The sequence below is a fragment of the Pleurodeles waltl genome, chromosome 11, assembly GCF_031143425.1.
Source record: "Pleurodeles waltl isolate 20211129_DDA chromosome 11, aPleWal1.hap1.20221129, whole genome shotgun sequence".
Lineage (NCBI taxonomy): Eukaryota > Metazoa > Chordata > Amphibia > Caudata > Salamandridae > Pleurodeles > Pleurodeles waltl.
In genome coordinates, this window is record NC_090450.1 from 409339460 (window position 1) to 409361552 (window position 22093).

The window sequence follows — 22093 nt, forward strand, 5'->3', positions numbered from 1 at the left end:
CAGCCCTATCCACCAATCACAGCCCTAGAACCAACAGCCAATCAGAAACCCAGCCCTATCCACCAATCACAGCCCTAGAAACCAACAGCCAATCAGAATCCCAGCCCTATCCACCAATCACAGCCCTAGAAGCCAACAGCCAATCTGAATCCCAGCCCTATCCACCAATCACAGCCCTAGAAACCAACAGCCAATCAGAATCCCAGCCCTATCCACCAATCACAGCCCTAGAACCAACAGCCAATCAGAAACCCAGCCCTATCCACCAATCACAGCCCTAGAAACAAACAGCCAATCAGAATCCCAGCCCTATCCACCAATCACAGCCCTAGAAACCAACAGCCAATCAGAATCCCAGCCCTATCCACCAATCACAGCCCTAGAAGCCAACAGCCAATCAGAATCCCAGCCCTATCCACCAATCACAGCCCTAGAAGCCAACAGCCAATCAGAATCCCAGCCCTATCCACCAATCACAGCCCTAGAAACCAACAGCCAATCAGAAACCCAGCCCTATCCACCAATCACAGCCCTAGAACCCAACAGCCAATCAGAATCCCAGCCCTATCCACCAATCACAGCCCTAGAAGCCAACAGCCAATCAGAATCCCAGCCCTATCCACCAATCACAGCCCTAGAAACCAACAGCCAATCAGAATCCCCAGCCCTATCCACCAATCACAGCCCTAGAACCAACTATGTAGTCTTTTTTACTAAGAATAGGGGTGAAAAAAAGGGGGGCAGGGGGGGGGAGCCACTAAACTAGCAAGGAAATTCACACAGTCACAGCAAAAAAACGATTTTGAAACAAACACCACTTTAAAAGAGGCCAAGCTGCCTGAAAAACACAGAGAGTCCACAGTAAAACAAACACTGTTTGAACAATTAATACTATTTGACTAGAAAATATCTTTGGGCTCCTTACCTAGGTCTCTTTGCAATCCTTGAACACTGGGCTGTATCAGGACACAGGAGAGAATGCACAGAGGAACACAAAATGGAGGTGCCTGTCTTTGGCCTTCCCTCCACAAACTTAAGGAGCCAGAGCAGGTGGGGGGGGGGGCGGGCCTCAGGTGCAGCAGAGACTCAGGGAGCCAGTCAGCTAAGTCCAGTCCCTGGGGCCTGGGGGGGGGGCTACTGGTGCTCTATTCAGTATCTCCTTGGATACAGACAGGCTGAATCCACACTTTCAAGCTAGCAGAGTCTACTTTTCAGGTAAGGGGGAGATTGTTTAAGAGACAAACACTGCAATAGTTCTGGGCGCACACTCTAAAAATCGGGCTTTTTAAGGCAAAAAAGACAGGGGGGCAGACAGCTTGTAAGCACAGTTTAAATCACACAAACAGATTAAAAAACAGTCTCCTAAAACCACACTCTGAAAGGTCTATGTAGTCTTTTTTACTAAGAATAGGGGTGAAAAAAAGGGGGGCAGGGGGGGGGGAGCCACTAAACTAGCAAGGGAATTCACACAGTCACAGCAAAAAAACGATTTTGAAACAAACACCACTTTAAAAGAGGCCAAGCTGCCTGAAAAACACAGAGAGTCCACAGTAAAACAAACACTGTTTGAACAATTAATACTATTTGACTAGAAAATATCTTTGGGCTCCTTACCTAGGTCTCTTTGCAATCCTTGAACACTGGGCTGTATCAGGACACAGGAGAGAATGCACAGAGGAACACAAAATGGAGGTGCCTGTCTTTGGCCTTCCCTCCACAAACTTAAGGAGCCAGAGCAGGTGGGGGGGGGGGCGGGCCTCAGGTGCAGCAGAGACTCAGGGAGCCAGTCAGCTAAGTCCAGTCCCTGGGGCCTGGGGGGGGGGCTACTGGTGCTCTATTCAGTATCTCCTTGGATACAGACAGGCTGAATCCACACTTTCAAGCTAGCAGAGTCTACTTTTCAGGTAAGGGGGAGATTGTTTAAGAGACAAACACTGCAATAGTTCTGGGCGCACACTCTAAAAATCGGGCTTTTTAAGGCAAAAAAGACAGGGGGGCAGACAGCTTGTAAGCACAGTTTAAATCACACAAACAGATTAAAAAACAGTCTCCTAAAACCACACTCTGAAAGGTCTATGTAGTCTTTTTTACTAAGAATAGGGGTGAAAAAAAGGGGGGCAGGGGGGGAGCCACTAAACTAGCAAGGGAATTCACACAGTCACAGCAAAAAACTATTTTGAAACAAACACCACTTTAAAAGAGGCCAAGCTGCCTGAAAAACACAGAGAGTCCACAGTAAAACAAACACTGTTTGAACAATTAATACTATTTGACTAGAAAATATCTTTGGGCTCCTTACCTAGGTCTCTTTGCAATCCTTGAACACTGGGCTGTATCAGGACACAGGAGAGAATGCACAGAGGAACACAAAATGGAGGTGCCTGTCTTTGGCCTTCCCTCCACAAACTTAAGGAGCCAGAGCAGGTGGGGGGGGGGCGGGCCTCAGGTGCAGCAGAGACTCAGGGAGCCAATCAGCTAAGTCCAGTCCCTGGGGCCTGGGGGGGGCTACTGGTGCTCTATTCAGTATCTCCTTGGATACAGACAGGCTGAATCCACACTTTCAAGCTAGCAGAGTCTACTTTTCAGGTAAGGGGGAGATTGTTTAAGAGACAAACACTGCAATAGTTCTGGGCGCACACTCTAAAAATCGGGCTTTTTAAGGCAAAAAAGACAGGGGGGCAGACAGCTTGTAAGCACAGTTTAAATCACACAAACAGATTAAAAAACAGTCTCCTAAAACCACACTCTGAAAGGTCTATGTAGTCTTTTTTACTAAGAATAGGGGTGAAAAAAAGGGGGGCAGGGGGGGGGAGCCACTAAACTAGCAAGGGAATTCACACAGTCACAGCAAAAAAACGATTTTGAAACAAACACCACTTTAAAAGAGGCCAAGCTGCCTGAAAAACACAGAGAGTCCACAGTAAAACAAACACTGTTTGAACAATTAATACTATTTGACTAGAAAATATCTTTGGGCTCCTTACCTAGGTCTCTTTGCAATCCTTGAACACTGGGCTGTATCAGGACACAGGAGAGAATGCACAGAGGAACACAAAATGGAGGTGCCTGTCTTTGGCCTTCTCTCCACAAACTTAAGGAGGCAGAGCAGGTGGGGGGGGGGCGGGCCTCAGGTGCAGCAGAGACTCAGGGAGCCAGTCAGCTAAGTCCAGTCCCTGGGGCCTGGGGGGGGGGCTACTGGTGCTCTATTCAGTATCTCCTTGGATACAGACAGGCTGAATCCACACTTTCAAGCTAGCAGAGTCTACTTTTGAGGTAAGGGGGAGATTGTTTAAGAGACAAACACTGCAATAGTTCTGGGCGCACACTCTAAAAATCGGGCTTTTTAAGGCAAAAAAGACAGGGGGGCAGACAGCTTGTAAGCACAGTTTAAATCACACAAACAGATTAAAAAACAGTCTCCTAAAACCACACTCTGAAAGGTCTATGTAGTCTTTTTTACTAAGAATAGGGGTGAAAAAAAGGGGGGCAGGGGGGGGGAGCCACTAAACTAGCAAGGGAATTCACACAGTCACAGCAAAAAACGATTTTGAAACAAACACCACTTTAAAAGAGGCCAAGCTGCCTGAAAAACACAGAGAGTCCACAGTAAAACAAACACTGTTTGAACAATTAATACTATTTGACTAGAAAATATCTTTGGGCTCCTTACTTAGGTCTCTTTGCAATCCTTGAACACTGGGCTGTATCAGGACACAGGAGAGAATGCACAGAGGAACACAAAATGGAGGTGCCTGTCTTTGGCCTTCCCTCCACAAACTTAAGGAGCCAGAGCAGGTGGGGGGGGGGCGGGCCTCAGGTGCAGCAGAGACTCAGGGAGCCAATCAGCTAAGTCCAGTCCCTGGGGCCTGGGGGGGGCTACTGGTGCTCTATTCAGTATCTCCTTGGATACAGACAGGCTGAATCCACACTTTCAAGCTAGCAGAGTCTACTTTTCAGGTAAGGGGGAGATTGTTTAAGAGACAAACACTGCAATAGTTCTGGGCGCACACTCTAAAAATCGGGCTTTTTAAGGCAAAAAAGACAGGGGGGCAGACAGCTTGTAAGCACAGTTTAAATCACACAAACAGATTAAAAAACAGTCTCCTAAAACCACACTCTGAAAGGTCTATGTAGTCTTTTTTTACTAAGAATAGGGGTGAAAAAAAGGGGGGCAGGGGGGGGGGGAGCCACTAAACTAGCAAGGGAATTCACACAGTCACAGCAAAAAAACGATTTTGAAACAAACACCACTTTAAAAGAGGCCAAGCTGCCTGAAAAACACAGAGAGTCCACAGTAAAACAAACACTGTTTGAACAATTAATACTATTTGACTAGAAAATATCTTTGGGCTCCTTACCTAGGTCTCTTTGCAATCCTTGAACACTGGGCTGTATCAGGACACAGGAGAGAATGCACAGAGGAACACAAAATGGAGGTGCCTGTCTTTGGCCTTCCCTCCACAAACTTAAGGAGCCAGAGCAGGTGGGGGGGGGGGGGGGGCGGGCCTCAGGTGCAGCAGAGACTCAGGGAGCCAATCAGCTAAGTCCAGTCCCTGGGGCCTGGGGGGGGGCTACTGGTGCTCTATTCAGTATCTCCTTGGATACAGACAGGCTGAATCCACACTTTCAAGCTAGCAGAGTCTACTTTTCAGGTAAGGGGGAGATTGTTTAAGAGACAAACACTGCAATAGTTCTGGGCGCACACTCTAAAAATCGGGCTTTTTAAGGCAAAAAAGACAGGGGGGCAGACAGCTTGTAAGCACAGTTTAAATCACACAAACAGATTAAAAAACAGTCTCCTAAAACCACACTCTGAAAGGTCTATGTAGTCTTTTTTACTAAGAATAGGGGTGAAAAAAAGGGGGGCAGTGGGGGGGGAGCCACTAAACTAGCAAGGGAATTCACACAGTCACAGCAAAAAAACGATTTTGAAACAAACACCACTTTAAAAGAGGCCAAGCTGCCTAAAAAAAAAAAAACACAGAGAGTCCACAGTAAAACAAACACTGTTTGAACAATTAATACTATTTGACTAGAAAATATCTTTGGGCTCCTTACCTAGGTCTCTTTGCAATCCTTGAACACTGGGCTGTATCAGGACACAGGAGAGAATGCACAGAGGAACACAAAATGGAGGTGCCTGTCTTTGGCCTTCCCTCCACAAACTTAAGGAGCCAGAGCAGGTGGGGGGGGGGGCGGGCCTCAGGTGCAGCAGAGACTCAGGGAGCCAATCAGCTAAGTCCAGTCCCTGGGGCGGGCTACTGGTGCTCTATTCAGTATCTCCTTGGATACAGACAGGCTGAATCCACACTTTCAAGCTAGCAGAGTCTACTTTTCAGGTAAGGGGGAGATTGTTTAAGAGACAAACACTGCAATAGTTCTGGGCGCACACTCTAAAAATCGGGCTTTTTAAGGCAAAAAAGACAGGGGGGCAGACAGCTTGTAAGCACAGTTTAAATCACACAAACAGATTAAAAAACAGTCTCCTAAAACCACACTCTGAAAGGTCTATGTAGTCTTTTTTACTAAGAATAGGGGTGAAAAAAAGGGGGGCAGGGGGGGGGAGCCACTAAACTAGCAAGGGAATTCACACAGTCACAGCAAAAAACGATTTTGAAACAAACACCACTTTAAAAGAGGCCAAGCTGCCTGAAAAACACAGAGAGTCCACAGTAAAACAAACACTGTTTGAACAATTAATACTATTTGACTAGAAAATATCTTTGGGCTCCTTACCTAGGTCTCTTTGCAATCCTTGAACACTGGGCTGTATCAGGACACAGGAGAGAATGCACAGAGGAACACAAAATGGAGGTGCCTGTCTTTGGCCTTCCCTCCACAAACTTAAGGAGCCAGAGCAGGTGGGGGGGGGGGGGGGGGCGGGCCTCAGGTGCAGCAGAGACTCAGGGAGCCAATCAGCTAAGTCCAGTCCCTGGGGCCTGGGGGGGGGCTACTGGTGCTCTATTCAGTATCTCCTTGGATACAGACAGGCTGAATCCACACTTTCAAGCTAGCAGAGTCTACTTTTCAGGTAAGGGGGAGATTGTTTAAGAGACAAACACTGCAATAGTTCTGGGCGCACACTCTAAAAATCGGGCTTTTTAAGGCAAAAAAGACAGGGGGGCAGACAGCTTGTAAGCACAGTTTAAATCACACAAACAGATTAAAAAACAGTCTCCTAAAACCACACTCTGAAAGGTCTATGTAGTCTTTTTTACTAAGAATAGGGGTGAAAAAAAGGGGGGCAGGGGGGGGGGAGCCACTAAACTAGCAAGGGAATTCACACAGTCACAGCAAAAAAACGATTTTGAAACAAACACCACTTTAAAAGAGGCCAAGCTGCCTGAAAAACACAGAGAGTCCACAGTAAAACAAACACTGTTTGAACAATTAATACTATTTGACTAGAAAATATCTTTGGGCTCCTTACCTAGGTCTCTTTGCAATCCTTGAACACTGGGCTGTATCAGGACACAGGAGAGAATGCACAGAGGAACACAAAATGGAGGTGCCTGTCTTTGGTCTTCCCTCCACAAACTTAAGGAGCCAGAGCAGGTGGGGGAGGGGCGGGCCTCAGGTGCAGCAGAGACTCAGGGAGCCAATCAGCTAAGTCCAGTCCCTGTGGCCTGGGGGGGGCTACTGGTGCTCTATTCAGTATCTCCTTGGATACAGACAGGCTGAATCCACACTTTCAAGCTAGCAGAGTCTACTTTTCAGGTAAGGGGGAGATTGTTTAAGAGACAAACACTGCAATAGTTCTGGGCGCACACTCTAAAAATCGGGCTTTTTAAGGCAAAAAAGACAGGGGGGCAGACAGCTTGTAAGCACAGTTTAAATCACACAAACAGATTAAAAAACAGTCTCCTAAAACCACACTCTGAAAGGTCTATGTAGTCTTTTTTACTAAGAATAGGGGTGAAAAAAAGGGGGGCAGGGGGGGGGAGCCACTAAACTAGCAAGGGAATTCACACAGTCACAGCAAAAAAACGATTTTGAAACAAACACCACTTTAAAAGAGGCCAAGCTGCCTGAAAAACACAGAGAGTCCACAGTAAAACAAACACTGTTTGAACAATTAATACTATTTGACTAGAAAATATCTTTGGGCTCCTTACCTAGGTCTCTTTGCAATCCTTGAACACTGGGCTGTATCAGGACACAGGAGAGAATGCACAGAGGAACACAAAATGGAGGTGCCTGTCTTTGGCCTTCCCTCCACAAACTTAAGGAGCCAGAGCAGGTGGGGGGGGGGGGGCGGGCCTCAGGTGCAGCAGAGACTCAGGGAGCCAATCAGCTAAGTCCAGTCCCTGGGGCCTGGGGGGCGCTACTGGTGCTCTATTCAGTATCTCCTTGGATACAGACAGGCTGAATCCACACTTTCAAGCTAGCAGAGTCTACTTTTCAGGTAAGGGGGAGATTGTTTAAGAGACAAACACTGCAATAGTTCTGGGCGCACACTCTAAAAATCGGGCTTTTTAAGGCAAAAAAGACAGGGGGGCAGACAGCTTGTAAGCACAGTTTAAATCACACAAACAGATTAAAAAACAGTCTCCTAAAACCACACTCTGAAAGGTCTATGTAGTCTTTTTTACTAAGAATAGGGGTGAAAAAAAGGGGGGCAGGGGGGGGGAGCCACTAAACTAGCAAGGGAATTCACACAGTCACAGCAAAAAAACGATTTTGAAACAAACACCACTTTAAAAGAGGCCAAGCTGCCTGAAAAACACAGAGAGTCCACAGTAAAACAAACACTGTTTGAACAATTAATACTATTTGACTAGAAAATATCTTTGGGCTCCTTACCTAGGTCTCTTTGCAATCCTTGAACACTGGGCTGTATCAGGACACAGGAGAGAATGCACAGAGGAACACAAAATGGAGGTGCCTGTCTTTGGCCTTCCCTCCACAAACTTAAGGAGCCAGAGCAGGTGGGGGGGGGGCGGGCCTCAGGTGCAGCAGAGACTCAGGGAGCCAATCAGCTAAGTCCAGTCCCTGGGGCCTGGGGGGGGCTACTGGTGCTCTATTCAGTATCTCCTTGGATACAGACAGGCTGAATCCACACTTTCAAGCTAGCAGAGTCTACTTTTCAGGTAAGGGGGAGATTGTTTAAGAGACAAACACTGCAATAGTTCTGGGCGCACACTCTAAAAATCGGACTTTTTAAGGCAAAAAAGACAGGGGGGCAGACAGCTTGTAAGCACAGTTTAAATCACACAAACAGATTAAAAAACAGTCTCCTAAAACCACACTCTGAAAGGTCTATGTAGTCTTTTTTACTAAGAATAGGGGTGAAAAAAAGGGGGGCAGGGGGGGGGGGAGCCACTAAACTAGCAAGGGAATTCACACAGTCACAGCAAAAAAACGATTTTGAAACAAACACCACTTTAAAAGAGGCCAAGCTGCCTGAAAAACACAGAGAGTCCACAGTAAAACAAACACTGTTTGAACAATTAATACTATTTGACTAGAAAATATCTTTGGGCTCCTTACCTAGGTCTCTTTGCAATCCTTGAACACTGGGCTGTATCAGGACACAGGAGAGAATGCACAGAGGAACACAAAATGGAGGTGCCTGTCTTTGGCCTTCCCTCCACAAACTTAAGGAGCCAGAGCAGGTGGGGGGGGGCGGGCCTCAGGTGCAGCAGAGACTCAGGGAGCCAATCAGCTAAGTCCAGTCCCTGGGGCCTGGGGGGGGCTACTGGTGCTCTATTCAGTATCTCCTTGGATACAGACAGGCTGAATCCACACTTTCAAGCTAGCAGAGTCTACTTTTCAGGTAAGGGGGAGATTGTTTAAGAGACAAACACTGCAATAGTTCTGGGCGCACACTCTAAAAATCGGGCTTTTTAAGGCAAAAAAGACAGGGGGGCAGACAGCTTGTAAGCACAGTTTAAATCACACAAACAGAATAAAAAACAGTCTCCTAAAACCACACTCTGAAAGGTCTATGTAGTCTTTTTTACTAAGAATAGGGGTGAAAAAAAGGGGGGCAGGGGGGGGGAGCAACTAAACTAGCAAGGGAATTCACACAGTCACAGCAAAAAACGATTTTGAAACAAACACCACTTTAAAAGAGGCCAAGCTGCCTGAAAAACACAGAGAGTCCACAGTAAAACAAACACAGTTTGAACAATTAATACTATTTGACTAGAAAATATCTTTGGGCTCCTTACCTAGGTCTCTTTGCAATCCTTGAACACTGGGCTGTATCAGGACACAGGAGAGAATGCACAGAGGAACACAAAATGGAGGTGCCTGTCTTTGGCCTTCCCTCTACAAACTTAAGGAGCCAGAGCAGGTGGGGGGGGAGGGGTGGGCCTCAGGTGCAGCAGAGACTCAGGGAGCCAATCAGCTAAGTCCAGTCCCTGGGGCCTGGGGGGGGGCTACTGGTGCTCTATTCAGTATCTCCTTGGATACAGACAGGCTGAATCCACACTTTCAAGCTAGCAGAGTCTACTTTTCAGGTAAGGGGGAGATTGTTTAAGAGACAAACACTGCAATAGTTCTGGGCGCACACTCTAAAAATCGGGCTTTTTAAGGCAAAAAAGACAGGGGGGCAGACAGCTTGTAAGCACAGTTTAAATCACACAAACAGATTAAAAAACAGTCTCCTAAAACCACACTCTGAAAGGTCTATGTAGTCTTTTTTACTAAGAATAGGGGTGAAAAAAAGGGGGGCAGCGGGGGGGGGGGGGGGGGGGAGCCACTAAACTAGCAAGGGAATTCACACAGTCACAGCAAAAAAACGATTTTGAAACAAACACCACTTTAAAAGAGGCCAAGCTGCCTGAAAAACACAGAGAGTCCACAGTAAAACAAACACTGTTTGAACAATTAATACTATTTGACTAGAAAATATCTTTGGGCTCCTTACCTAGGTCTCTTTGCAATCCTTGAACACTGTGCTGTATCAGGACACAGGAGAGAATGCACAGAGGAACACAAAATGGAGGTGCCTGTCTTTGGCCTTCCCTCCACAAACTTAAGGAGCCAGAGCAGGTGGGGGGGGGGGGGGGGGGCGGGCCTCAGGTGCAGCAGAGACTCAGGGAGCCAAACAGCTAAGTACAGTCCCTGGGGCCTGGGGGGGCTACTGGTGCTCTATTCAGTATCTCCTTGGATACAGACAGGCTGAATCCACACTTTCAAGCTAGCAGAGTCTACTTTTCAGGTAAGGGGGAGATTGTTTAAGAGACAAACACTGCAATAGTTCTGGGCGCACACTCTAAAAATCGGGCTTTTTAAGTCAAAAAAGACAGGGGGGCAGACAGCTTGTAAGCACAGTTTAAATCACACAAACAGATTAAAAAACAGTCTCCTAAAACCACACTCTGAAAGGTCTATGTAGTCTTTTTTACTAAGAATAGGGGTGAAAAAAGGGGGGCAGGGGGGGGGGGGAGCCACTAAACTAGCAAGGGAATTCACACAGTCACAGCAAAAAACGATTTTGAAACAAACACCACTTTAAAAGAGGCCAAGCTGCCTGAAAAACACAGAGAGTCCACAGTAAAACAAACACTGTTTGAACAATTAATACTATTTGACTAGAAAATATCTTTGGGCTCCTTACCTAGGTCTCTTTGCAATCCTTGAACACTGGGCTGTATCAGGACACAGGAGAGAATGCACAGAGGAACACAAAATGGAGGTGCCTGTCTTTGGCCTTCCCTCCACAAACTTAAGGAGCCAGAGCAGGTGGGGGGGGGGGCGGGCCTCAGGTGCAGCAGAGACTCAGGGAGCCAATCAGCTAAGTCCAGTCCCTGGGGCCTGGGGGGGGGCTACTGGTGCTCTATTCAGTATCTCCTTGGATACAGACAGGCTGAATCCACACTTTCAAGCTAGCAGAGTCTACTTTTCAGGTAAGGGGGAGATTGTTTAAGAGACAAACACTGCAATAGTTCTGGGCGCACACTCTAAAAATCGGGCTTTTTAAGGCAAAAAAGACAGGGGGGCAGACAGCTTGTAAGCACAGTTTAAATCACACAAACAGATTAAAAAACAGTCTCCTAAAACCACACTCTGAAAGGTCTATGTAGTCTTTTTTACTAAGAATAGGGGTGAAAAAAAGGGGGGCAGGGGGGGGGGGGGAGCCACTAAACTAGCAAGGGAATTCACACAGTCACAGCAAAAAACGATTTTGAAACAAACACCACTTTAAAAGAGGCCAAGCTGCCTGAAAAACACAGAGAGTCCACAGTAAAACAAACACTGTTTGAACAATTAATACTATTTGACTAGAAAATATCTTTGGGCTCCTTACCTAGGTCTCTTTGCAATCCTTGAACACTGGGCTGTATCAGGACACAGGAGAGAATGCACAGAGGAACACAAAATGGAGGTGCCTGTCTTTGGCCTTCCCTCCACAAACTTAAGGAGCCAGAGCAGGTGGGGGGGGGGGGGGGGGCGGGCCTCAGGTGCAGCAGAGACTCAGGGAGCCAATCAGCTAAGTCCAGTCCCTGGGGCCTGGGGGGGGCTACTGGTGCTCTATTCAGTATCTCCTTGGATACAGACAGGCTGAATCCACACTTTCAAGCTAGCAGAGTCTACTTTTCAGGTAAGGGGGAGATTGTTTAAGAGAAAAACACTGCAATAGTTCTGGGCGCACACTCTAAAAATCGGGCTTTTTAAGTCAAAAAAGACAGGGGGGCAGACAGCTTGTAAGCACAGTTTAAATCACACAAACAGATTAAAAAACAGTCTCCTAAAACCACACTCTGAAAGGTCTATGTAGTCTTTTTTACTAAGAATAGGGGTGAAAAAAAGGGGGGCAGGGGGGGGGAGCCACTAAACTAGCAAGGGAATTCACACAGTCACAGCAAAAAAAACGATTTTGAAACAAACACCACTTTAAAAGAGGCCAAGCTGCCTGAAAAACACAGAGAGTCCACAGTAAAACAAACACTGTTTGAACAATTAATACTATTTGACTAGAAAATATCTTTGGGCTCCTTACCTAGGTCTCTTTGCAATCCTTGAACACTGGGCTGTATCAGGACACAGGAGAGAATGCACAGAGGAACACAAAATGGAGGTGCCTGTCTTTGGCCTTCCCTCCACAAACTTAAGGAGCCAGAGCAGGTGGGGGGGGGGGGGGGGCGGGCCTCAGGTGCAGCAGAGACTCAGGGAGCCAATCAGCTAAGTCCAGTCCCTGGGGCCTGGGGGGGGCTACTGGTGCTCTATTCAGTATCTCCTTGGATACAGACAGGCTGAATCCACACTTTCAAGCTAGCAGAGTCTACTTTTCAGGTAAGGGGGAGATTGTTTAAGAGACAAACACTGCAATAGTTCTGGGCGCACACTCTAAAAATCGGGCTTTTTAAGGCAAAAAAGACAGGGGGGCAGACAGCTTGTAAGCACAGTTTAAATCACACAAACAGATTAAAAAACAGTCTCCTAAAACCACACTCTGAAAGGTCTGTGTAGTCTTTTTTACTAAGAATAGGGGTGAAAAAAAGGGGGGCAGGGGGGGGGGAGCCACTAAACTAGCAAGGGAATTCACACAGTCACAGCAAAAAAACGATTTTGAAACAAACACCACTTTAAAAGAGGCCAAGCTGCCTGAAAAACACAGAGAGTCCACAGTAAAACAAACACTGTTTGAACAATTAATACTATTTGACTAGAAAATATCTTTTGGCTCCTTACCTAGGTCTCTTTGCAATCCTTGAACACTGGGCTGTATCAGGACACAGGAGAGAATGCACAGAGGAACACAAAATGGAGGTGCCTGTCTTTGGCCTTCCCTCCACAAACTTAAGGAGCCAGAGCAGGTGGGGGGGGGCGGGCCTCAGGTGCAGCAGAGACTCAGGGAGCCAATCAGCTAAGTCCAGTCCCTGGGGCCTGGGGGGGGCTACTGGTGCTCTATTCAGTATCTCCTTGGATACAGACAGGCTGAATCCACACTTTCAAGCTAGCAGAGTCTACTTTTCAGGTAAAGGGGAGATTGTTTAAGAGACAAACACTGCAATAGTTCTGGGCGCACACTCTAAAAATCGGGCTTTTTAAGGCAAAAAAGACAGGGGGGCAGACAGCTTGTAAGCACAGTTTAAATCACACAAACAGATTAAAAAACAGTCTCCTAAAACCACACTCTGAAAGGTCTATGTAGTCTTTTTTACTAAGAATAGGGGTGAAAAAAAGGGGGGCAGGGGGGGGGGAGCCACTAAACTAGCAAGGGAATTCACACAGTCACAGCAAAAAAACGATTTTGAAACAAACACCACTTTAAAAGAGGCCAAGCTGCCTGAAAAACACAGAGAGTCCACAGTAAAACAAACACTGTTTGAACAATTAATACTATTTGACTAGAAAATATCTTTGGGCTCCTTACCTAGGTCTCTTTGCAATCCTTGAACACTGGGCTGTATCAGGACACAGGAGAGAATGCACAGAGGAACACAAAATGGAGGTGCCTCTTCTTTACACCATGGACAGAGTCAGCTCAGGTCCATTATGCAGTTGAGTTGGATGCTTCAAACATTGAAGGCGGGTCGCATCCCATGGCAGCACGTCAGTGCAAGGGAGATATTTTCTTCTTTTAATCTAACGCGACAACAACAACTAATGGCTAAGAAGTAAGCGATTTATGTCATGTTTAACATCGAGAAACTGTAAAAGTTGCCTTTTACTGTCGCCAAAATACCATCGGCTGAGAGGTTAATACATGGGGTTACTAATCTGCCTATTTCCACACTACAATTCACCTCCTGTTTAATACACATTCCGGTACGCAGATATGAAAAACTGGGAGATAGTTACATTCATGAGGTGTGGGAGCTTCCCTTCTCGTACAAATGCTTCAGTGGCATGAAAGAGGTCTTTCTCAGCGTTAGTGAATGCGAGACTTCAGTCAGCCATTCAATGGTTTGTAAACAGCTGTCCTTGCATGGGGCGTGTAACGCCTCAGCTGCAAACTTGGCTTGTTATCTGAAGGGAGTCCCAGTCCCCTTGATTACACCTACGTTCCAGGTGATTTCAAATGCAGCTACGTCCTCCTCAATGGTGAAGGCTGTTGTGGCATGCGGGCCGGAATAGTTTACGTTGTTTCGGTCTCTAAGGTCGTTACATGCTGCAGGAACGTACTGTTTGCCCCCACTAAATTTAAGGAGGTAGCTGATATTTGGCCTCACATTGCTACTTCAAACGTGAATTTTGGCAAGTTAAGCAGACTCAAGGCTTTATTGTTTCAAAAGCATGTGGCCTTTACATCTGCGCGCAAGACCTACGCACTTCAAGTGGCAAGGTCATCAGCAGAAATACAGTCCCTAATAAGTACAAACTTTCCGAGGTACTTTGGTGAACTCGTGAGACGAATATTTAATGCATCCAGTACAACTGGAATCGCAAATTTTTTCAAAGCTGTTGGTTCTGGTTTCGTTCACACCTTCTCCTCCATATTCGGTTTGATACCTTCAGCTATCCACTCAATTTTCAGTAGTATTTTTGGGGGATTCCCAATTACTTTGGCTTTATTAGCTGGCCTCCTGCTGTTGCTGTTGTTTATGCTCAATGGCTGTCCCGCCACAAAGAGGAGAAATGACGGCACTCCCATCACCGCAGCTGTGTCATGAGCGTATGATGTAATATTTTGGAGCAGCACTCCTGGAGCAATTGGGGTGTAACTGGTCTTTGTCATTCAGGCCGGTTTTGTATTGTGTGCTGCCCGTGTTTTGGTGCCTCTGGTGCTGTTTCGAACATGCTTTGGAAGTCTGTCTTTCACAGCAGGCCTGCCTGCAGTAGATGCTGATCTGTTGATGTTCTCACTGAGGGTTCATTACCAGACATGCTCATTGAGGTTGCGTTTGCTGCGTGAAGCTAATTATGAGTTACCCTTCCTGGAGGAAGTTGTTGACAACTCATCAATGGGCACTCCACGGGATGCCGCCTTGGTTGACACTGGGCTATGGAACACACCTACTCCTTGATCTTTTTTGGCGAGGACTTTCCGGCTTTGACATCTGCCGAAGTGGTCGATCTCCTGTTCTCCATGACTCGTACCTAGTTTGGAACTTTTCTAAATTGACATGTCTTTTTAACCCCTTCGCTGCCAGGCCTTTTCCCCCTCCTGTGCCGAGCCTTTTTTTGGCTATTTGGTGCAGTTCGCGCTTAGGCCCTCATAACTTTTTGTTCACATAAGGTAGCCACACCAAATTTGCGTCCTTTTTTCCAACATCCTAGGGATTCTAGAGGTACTCAGACTTTGTGGGTTCCCCAGAAGGAGGCCAAGAAATTAGCCAAAATACAGTGAAAATTTCGTTTTTTTCAAATAAATGGGAAAAAGGGGCTGCAGAAGAAGGCTTGTGGTTTTTTCCCTGAAAATGGCATCAACAAAGGGTTTGCAGTGCTAAAATCACCAGCTTCCCAGCTTTCAGGAACAGGCAGACTTGAATCAGAAAACCCAATTTTTCAACACAATTTTGGCATTTTACTGGGACATACCCCATTTTTATGATTTTTTGTGCTTTCAGCCTCCTTCCAGTCAGTGACAGAAATGGGCATGAAAACAATGCTGGATCCCAGAAACCGCAACATTTCTGAAAAGAAGACAAAATTCTGAATTCAGCAAGGGGTATTTGTGTACATCCTACAAGGGTTTCCTACAGTAAATAACAACTGAAAAAGAAAAATATTGAAATTGAGGTGAACAAAAACATACATTTTTCTCTACATTTTACTCTGTAACTTTTTCCTGCAATGTCAGATTTTCAAAAGCAATATACCGTTACGTCTGCTGGACTCCTCTGGTTGCGGGGATATATAGGGCTTGTAGGTTCATCAAGAACCCTAGGTACCCAGAGCCAATAAATGAGCTGCACCCTGCAGTGCGTTTTCATTCTATACAGGGTATACAGCAATTCATTTGCTGAAATATAGAAAGTGAAAATTAGCTATCAAGAAAACCTTTGTATTTCCAAAAAGGGCACAAGATAAGGTGTTGAGGAGCAGTGGTTATTTGCACATCTCTGAATTCCGGGGTGACCATACTAGCATGTGAATTACAGGGCATTTCTCAAATAGATGTCTTTTTTACACACTCTCTTATATTTGGAAGGAATAAATGTAGAGAAAGACAAGGTGCAATAACACTTGTTTGGCTAATCTATGTTCCCCCAAGTCTCCCGATAAAAATGATACCTCACTTGTGTGGGTAGGCCTAGCGCCCGCGACAGATAACACCCCAAAACGCAACGTGGACACATCACATTTTTTGAAAGAAAACAGAGGTGTTTATTGCAAAGTGCCTACCTGTAGATTTTGGCCTCTAGCTCAGCCCGCACCTAGGGGCTCTGACCAGGTTCTGTTACCCAGAATCCTTTGCAAACCTCAAACTTTGGCTAAACAAACACATTTTCCTCAAATTTTGGTGACAGAAAGTTCTGGAATCAGAGAGGAGCCACAAATTCCCTTCCACCCAGCGTTCCCCCAAGTCTCCCGATAAAAATTATACCTCACTTGTGTGGGTAGGCCTAGCGCCTGCGCCAGGAAATGCCCCAAAACGCAACGTGGACACATCACATTTTTTGAAGGAAAACAGAGTTTTTTTTGCAAAGTGCCTACCTGTAGATTTTGGCCTCTAGCTCAGCCGGCACCTAGGGAAACCTACCAAACCTGTGCATTTTTGAAAACTAGAGACCTAGGGGAATCCAAGATGGGGTGACTTGTGGGGCTCTGACCAGGTTCTGTTACCCAGAATCCTTTGCAAACCTCAAAATTTGGCTAAAAAAACAAATTTTCCTCACATTTTGGTGACAGAAAGTTCTGGAATCTGAGAGGAGCCACAAATTTCCTTCCACCCAGCGTTCCCCCAAGTGTCCCGATAAAAATGATACCTCACTTGTGTGGGTAGGCCTAGCGCCCGCGACAGGAAATGGCCCAAAACACAACGTGGACACATTACATTTTTTCATAGAAAACAGTGCCTACCTGTGGATTTTGGCCTCTAGCTCAGCCGGCACCTGGGGAAACCTAGCAAACCAGTGCATTTTTGGAAACTAGAAACCCAGGGGAATCCAAGATGGGGTGACTTGTGGGGCTCTGACCAGGTTCTGTTACCCAGAATCCTTTGCAAACCTCAAAATTTGGCTAAAAAAACACGTTTTCCTCACATTTCGGTGACAGAAAGTTCTGGAATCTGAGAGGAGCCACAAATTTCCTTCCACCCAGCGTTCCCCCAAGTCTCCCGATAAAAATGATACCTCACTTGTGTGGGTAGGCCTAGCGCCCACGACAGGAAATGGCCCAAAACACAACGTGGACACCACATTGTTTCATAGAAAACAGTGCCTACCTGTGGATTTTGGCCTCTAGGTCAGCCGGCCCCAGGGGGGGCAGAAATGGCCTAAAATAAATTTGTCCCCCACCCCCTGACCCCCCGCCAGGAGCGACCCTTGCCTATGGGGTCGCTCCCCCTGCGTGACATTGGCGCCAAAAAAAAAATCCCCGGTGCCTAGTGGTTTCTGCCCCCTTGGGGGCAGATTGACCTAAAATCGGTCAATCAGCCCCCAAGGGGGGCAGAAATGGTCTAAATACAATTTGCCCCCCAGGGGAGCAACCCTTGCCTAATGGGTCGCTCCCCATCTCTAAAAAAACAAACAAACAAAAAGAAAACACAAAAAAAATATTTACCCTGGCGCCTAGAGGTTTCTGCCCCCTGGGGGCAGATCGGCCTAATAACAATAGGCCGATCTGCCCCCAGGGGGGGCAGAAATGGCCTAAAATAAATTTGCCCCCACCCGCCCAACCCCCCCCCCCCCTTGGAGCAACCCTTGCCTACGGGGTCGCTCCCCCTGCGTGACATTGGCGCCAAAAACAAAATCCCCGGTGCCTAGTGGTTTCTGCCCCCTTGGGGGAGATTGACCTACAATCGGCCAATCTGCCCCCAAGGGGGGCAGAAATGGTCTAAATACAATTTGCCCCCCAGGGAAGCAACCCTTGCCTAATGGGGGGCAGAAAAGGCCTTAAAAAAAAATGCCCCCCCTGGGAGCGACCCTTGCCCAAGGGGTCGCTCCCTTTTGTCAGTTACATAATAAAAAAAGACATCCCTGGTGTCTAGTGGGCGTTTTGACAGCCGGATTGCTTTACAATCCGGCTGCCAAAACGCAGAGAGAGACTTCAAAGGGAAGGAAATACATTTCCTTCCCTTTGAAGCCTCTCTGACTCCTCCCCGTGATCGGAAGAGAAATGCTTTGCATTTCTCTTCCGATCATCGCGCTGGAAGCTGAGCTTCCAGCGCGAAGGAGGAGGCATTGTGATTGTCAGCGCGCGCTCGCGCGCTGACGTCACAGGGGGGTCGGGGGTGGAAGGGGAAGGGCTTCCCCTTCCATCCCTGACTTGGGGGGGTGGAGGGGAACCCCACAGAGGGAGCGATAGTGCTCCCTCTGGGCTGGGTGCCCAGGACGTAATGGTTACGTCCTGGGCACAGCAGCACTGTGCCGCAGGACGTAACCATTACGTCCTCGGCACAGAAGGGGTTAATTCGATTATAAGTCACATGCTCATGTTTCAAATTGCGACGTAGTATGCTTGTGTGTCCCTCTAACTTGTACAAATTGACCTGGTTTTTATATATATCTTAGGTTGAGCTTTTAGCAATGAAATTTTAGTTTTGGCTTTGAATCACTTTCAACTGACAAGAGGAGGGTGTTGTGTAGCCATTTTAGTTATAGCTCCATGCACGTTAATTTAACACACAAGGCCGCTGTGCACCTTAACCTAGATATATTTTATTTTCCTTTGCATTGTTATTCTTACAATAACCATTTTCACGGTCTTGTTTTATTTTCATCTATCTAACTGTTTTTGCTTAGCCTAGCACTGTGTTCTCAAACAAGACAATCTTGATCACTCTGTGCTTCATTCAAGGCTACAGTTTGGTACATTGCCGGTGAACGTGGTAGAAGTTTAGTCTCCAACATTTGTAGAAAGTACACATCCTTACGTAGGGACATTTTCTCAGAACATCAGCTGTGTTATTATAAAAACACTTCCTAGTCCCATTAAACATTAAGAGGGAGATTCCAGCCAGGGAACCACTACTGTATGCTGATTGCCGAATGCTTCGCTACAGATGCTAACGCAGACTACTGAGCTTTGCTCAGGTATGAGGGTTGATGTCTTCCCGGGTGAACCTGAAAGGCAGAATTAGAGCTTAACATGCAGTGCTCAAATTATGAATTAGATAGGAAATAATCCATTGATCATAGTGACAATATGGTAGCATTATTTTAATGCTTCACTCTTCTCGTCACCATTTTAATACTGTCATGTTGTGTTGTCCTGGTTATTGCAGCTCACGCTTTGCTATCTAAGATGCAGCCATTTTATTAAACTAATCATTGAAACATAAACTGCTTCTGTTTGTCACTCATATATGAGACTGAATTGTAAATGAGAGAACCGGATGCGACCTGAGTGACCACGACTTCCCTGTGAAGCCTAATATGTCATGCGCTAGGCTGCCCAATCATCACTATCCTCTGGTAGAGATGAGGCACTGCTAGTTGGCCGGAGCAAAACCCGGATTTAGAGCGACAGGTGTCATCCGCAGTGGGTTAGACTCAGTCTCCCACACCGTGGACGATCCTGCTGCTCAAAATCCAGTTGTCTCATTAGAATAATGAGAGCCTAAGTGACAAAAGAACCAGATGCAAGGATATCAATGGGCCAGAGGACCAGGCACCAGACCACACCAAGCCACCAACCCACGGATTCACTGATGTTCTACATGCCACAGAGCCTGTCTTCACCTGGCGTGGAAGGGCAGAAGAAGGAGTTCAGTTGCTGGACCTGATTCCACAAATCCTTAATGGGCAGTAAATGGATGACATAAAGTGACTCACCACTAAGGGCTGTCAACCTTGAACATTAGTTAGTGGGCACGTCGGAAGCACACTTCTTCATGGGAGTTCCTGCCCACAGCCATTGCAAGACGTCTTTGAATTTCCAGCTAGATATTATTGGCATAGCCCGAAATGTAAGTATAGCCAAGAGACCAAATGGGAGGGGGGGAGGTAGAGGGGGGAGAGGGGGAGATAAAGTTCTCAGAAGTTCACCCATCCAGTTTGCACAATGGGGGCTTGCTGGGCCTGTTGAGCAGAATAGTGGGACATGGATTTGCAGTGAGCACGTTGTGCCCCTATGAAAGATTTGAAACATGGACTTGGTAGTGTACAAGGTAGTGAAGGATATCCATAGGACCCAGTCATAAAAGTGTCAACTGAAGGGGCTGCTGTTAGGACGGAAATGTGCTCTGCATGGTAATGGACGTGAATCCCAGCCATGAGTTCAAAACTGTACTACTGTATGGATCCCTAGTGCTGATTTTTGTTGTCATAGGCAAACACAGATCATCAGTGTTCACCATGACATAGCCCTGCCTCACGGGTTGCGGAGTTGTTGGACCAGGAGGGTGCCCAAAGCTCACTCACCTTTAAGAGTTCAGCTGTTTGCTTAACTTACCCTTGGCCTACATCAGCTTGGTGTGACTTGCTGTGCAGAAGTTGTATATGTGTGCCTGAGAAGGGTGCAATAAAGGATAATGCAGTGCTGTGTAGTGTTTGCATTGTGTACGCATGTGCTGGAAGTGCATGTGCCCATGAGTGGTACAGTACACAAATGATGTAGTTCTGTACAGTGCTTGCAGGGTAAATGCATGTGCTGGGTCTATGTGTACCAGTGAGTAGTACAATTCAAGGAGGGTGCAGTGTGTGCATGATAGGTGCAAGTGCTGGGTGTATGTGTGCCTCTGAATGGTACAGTTCATGGAGGATACAATACTGTTCAGTGTGTCTATGCTGTACACATGCACTAGATGTATATTTTTGTGGATGGTACAATATATGGAGTGCCCTGGGTCCCATTTTGCGAGACCCAGATCTGCATAGAGTGGAGGTAGAGAGATCCCACCAGACAGATTTGTGGATTGCTGCATAGCGGTATGCTGTGTGGGATAAACAGTGAGGGGTGGCAGACCTCCCTTGCACACCTCAAAGGGTGCTCTTTGATTCAGTGAGAGGTCACAGAGAAGGGTCCTGGGCACAATGCCAGGAACGGGATGGGTCTGATAACAGAATCATGAAGAGTAGGGCTGGTAGTCCTGGTAGTCCTATGCTAACCTTTTGATGCACTTATCACTGTGGCTGACATCCAATAAACTCTGGTCACTCCCATGGCCTGTGCTCTGACTATCAGCTTCAGAGACACTCCTGCTGTGTCAGACTGATTTTCAACAGAAAAAGGTAGCAGAGAGCCCTTCAAAAGAAGCAGAAACCAATGTAAAACTTAAAAGACTCAGACCCTAAATCACATTTAAGAGCCCCTAGCGCCATTCTAACGCCACATTAGCGTAATTTTTTGTTGTAAGCTAATGTGGGGTTAGAAGGCCAAAAACAGCACGCCATACTGTATTAACAAAGTGGCACAATGCATGCATTGTGCCACTTTGTTACCCTTTGTGCTACATTATGCCTGCTCCAGGCATAATGTGTGCAAAGGGGTGTTCCCCTGTTACGGGGGGCCAAACAAATGGCGCAAAGAAATCTAAGAGATTTCTTTCCATCATTTTGTTCGGCATTTTAATGCCTGCTCAGAGCAGGCGTTAAAAAGAGGCTTCCGTTGGTTACAATGGGCCTCTTGGTGCTTTGCAGGATTAGTGTCAACATTTTTAACGCTAATCCTGCAAAGCGCCGGACTAGCGTAAAAACTTCTGACCCTAGTCCCCTAACTACCGCCATGGTGCACCATATTTTAAATATGGAGCACACATGGTGGCGTTAGGTGGGGGCACTAAGAGGCACAAGGAAAGTTGCGCTGCACTGTGTGCAGCGCCACTTATCTTAAATATGCCTCTTAGTGTCTGGAAATGGACTATAGGAAGGGGATGTTGAAACCCCAAAAATTATCAACTGCCAAGCAGCTATATGGGCTGTGTGAGGAGGGGAAGCTCTGAAGGAGTTCTGCCTTTGACCAGGACTGTGGGCCAAGGCCTGATAGTCTCCCTGCTGGGTGAGTGGATGTCAACCAGGGAATCCTAGACCACCTGCCCTGGAGCCTGCTTTTGAAGATCATTGTGCCCTGTGAGGAAGAGGGGCGCACTGGA